The sequence below is a fragment of the Etheostoma spectabile genome, chromosome 8 (genome assembly GCF_008692095.1).
Source record: "Etheostoma spectabile isolate EspeVRDwgs_2016 chromosome 8, UIUC_Espe_1.0, whole genome shotgun sequence".
In the NCBI taxonomy this organism is placed as follows: Eukaryota; Metazoa; Chordata; class Actinopteri; order Perciformes; family Percidae; genus Etheostoma; species Etheostoma spectabile.
The window spans coordinates 33580668-33583621 of NC_045740.1; the positions used below are offsets into that span (position 1 = coordinate 33580668).

Genomic DNA, 2954 nt, shown 5'->3' on the forward strand with positions numbered 1-2954 from the left:
GTTTCAATCAATAAATAAATATGTAGTAGTTTATATTGCCATTTACATGTTGTCCGACAGCTGTCCCCCTTGTCCCACAGGATTAGGACATGTGGAAAATGTATTTGAGTTCTGAATTTCTGAATTCTGACTTTTTTCTCAGAATTCCAGCTTGTCTAAAAAAAAAAAACTTTTAAAGTCTTTTCAAAAAGATAGAATTCTGACTTAATCTCAGAAATCAATATATGTTTTTCATGTGGCCCAGATCCTCTTCAGTACAGGAGGCTCTACAAAATCCATGTATATTCTTACACAGCGCTGAAATGCATTGAAATGTATTCATCTGCAGAAATCATTTCACATATCTCAGAGATGGTTCAGCAACACACGGAGAATCAGTCGCCATGTTTCATCAACACGTTTTTATGCAATCTAAGTAATATTGTATGAAAAATGCCTCATGGAAACAGAAGAACTTGGTTGAATTTCATGAATATCGACAACGGTTGAATGTTCAATCTCATCGGATTTTCACCCAGGAGACTGGGGATAATGTCCTGCGTGTCACGTTTCCTAAACCCAACTGTCCCGTTCTTCTTCTCCTGAACCCAACTGTCTCGTTCTTCTTCTCCTAAACCTAACTGTCCCGTTCTTCTTCTCCTAAACGTAACTGTCCCATTCATCTCCTCCTAAACCTAACTGCCTTGTTCTTCTTCTCCTAAACCCGACTGTCCCGTTCTTCTCCTCCTAAAAAAACCCCCCCCAACTGTCCGTTCTTTTCTCTAAACCTAACTGTCCGTTATCTTATCCTAAAGTAACTGTCCATTCATCTCCTCTAAAACCTAACTGCCTGTTCTTCTTCTCCTAAACCCAACCGTCCGTTCACCTCCTCCTAACCAATCCTTGTTCTTCTTCCTAACCCAACTGTCCGTCTTTCCTCCTACCAACGTTCCCATTCATCTCTTCTAAACCAACTGGCCTTTTCTAGTCTCCTCCTAAACCAACTGTCCGTCTTAATTCTCCTAAACACAACTGTCCCTTCATCTCCTCCTAAACCCAACTGTCCCGTTCTTCTCTTCCAAAAACCCAAACAGTCCGTTCATCTCCTCCTGAACCAACTGTCCGTTCTCTTTCCTAAACTAACTGGTCCCGTTCTTCTCCTCCGAAAACCCCAACTGTCCCGTTCTTCTCTCCTAAACCCAAACTGTCCGTTCATCTTTCTAAACCCAAACCGTCCCGTCTTCTTCTCCAAAACCCAACTGTCCCGTTCATCTTCCTGAACCCAACTGCAGTCCCGTCTTTTTCTCTAAACCCAATGCCTTGTTCTTCTTCTCCTAAACCCAACCCTGTCCTGCTTATCCTTAACCTAACGGTCCCGTGCGTCTTCTCTAAAACGTAAGGTCCGTTCTTCTCCTCCTCCAAATGTTTCCTAAAACCAACTGTCCCGTTCTGTCCTTCTTCTAAACCCAACTGTCACGTTCATCTTTCCTAAACCCAACTGTCCCGTTCATCTCTCCTAAACCCAACTGTCCGTTCATCTCTCCTAAACCCAAAAAAACAAAACGTCCCGTTCATCTCCTCCTAAACCCAACTGTCCCGTTCATCTCCTCCTAAACCCAACCGTCCCGTTCATCTCCTCCTGAACCCAACTGTCCCGTTCTTCTTCTCCTAAACCTAACTGTCCAGTTCTTCTTCTCCTAAACCCAACTGTCCCGTTCTTCTTCTCCTGAACCCAACTGTCCTGTTCTTCTTTATCTAAACCCAACTGTCCCGCTCTTGTCTCGTGTGTCATGGAAACGTACCTCTTATAAGCCCACCCACCATCTTTTCCTATCCCTAACTGCGTCAAAAGTAACACCAATTGAGCGCCTGGATAGCTCAGTTGGTATGAATGTTTTTATTCGCATGAATGATTTTAGCAAACTTTAATTCAATGAACCATTGCATGGAAACCCAGCTAGTCGCCAAGCAAACACAAAAGCAAACGCAAACATTTCTTCTGCAGAAGCACACGGCTTCAGTCTTCCATTGACAGTCCATAAAGTCTTCAAGAGAAAGAATACAAGTGGCCGGATCTGATCAGGACAGGAAGAGACAGACACGGGATTCCAGTCTTGAGGAGAGTGTAGAAATCATCTTTCACCTTTACGGCCAAATTTGACTGCAAACAAAACTCGACGTGAAGCTGCCCTGATTTTGACTTTGTGTCAGCACACTTGGACCTGAGTGTGAGAGCTGGACTCCCAGAGCGAGACTCAAGTTCATAACTTTATGGATATTAACATACATAAGAATATGAACCAATCACAGGATGGCTTGGTGTTCAGCCATTCTGTCCAGACAGGTACTGTTTCTGTGGGTTTCATTTCACCTTAAAATGTATTTTTCATCTGATAAAAAGTTTCACTATTTAACCCTCATGTTGTCCCTGGGTCAAATTTGACCTGTTTTCAATTTTTTTTAATCTCAGAAATATGGTACAGGCAAAAACCACAAATAAGACTTAAAAAACATGAGAGCAAACTGTCAAAACCGCCGGCAAAAGCAACAAAATGTCCCAAAAAAGGGATACAAACATCAGAAAAAGCTATAAAAATGTGGGGAAAAAAACAAAACACACAACAAAAGAGACAAAAAAGTGAAATATGTAAAAAGCAACAAAAACATTAGCGACAACAAAAATAATTTTTTTTTGTGGCTTTTTTTTTCTTCTCACTGCTGTAATAAATAAGTTGATTAACAAGAACTGACCTGTGACGACTTCTCTTCCTTCAACTGATTCACTGTGTGTGTGGCGTGCTGTCTTTGACGGTACTGTGCATTATGAGACAGATTTATCCATAGAAACAAAATTACTTTCATGCACCTAGATAGCTCAGTTGGTGGAGTATGCAACCATATACAGAGGTTTACTCCTCGATGCAGTGGGCCCTGGTTTGACTCCGACCTGCGGCCCTTTGCTGTATGTCATTCCC

The 2954-nt window shown here is 42.0% G+C and overlaps 1 protein-coding gene across 5 annotated transcripts in view; it reads left to right on the top strand.

The window, feature by feature from the left end:
* The window catches only part of LOC116694569 (paired box protein Pax-6), a gene marked incomplete at its 3' end in the record, with an annotated part of 28417 nt that overhangs the window by 8157 nt on the left and 17306 nt on the right, over positions 1 to 2954 (top strand).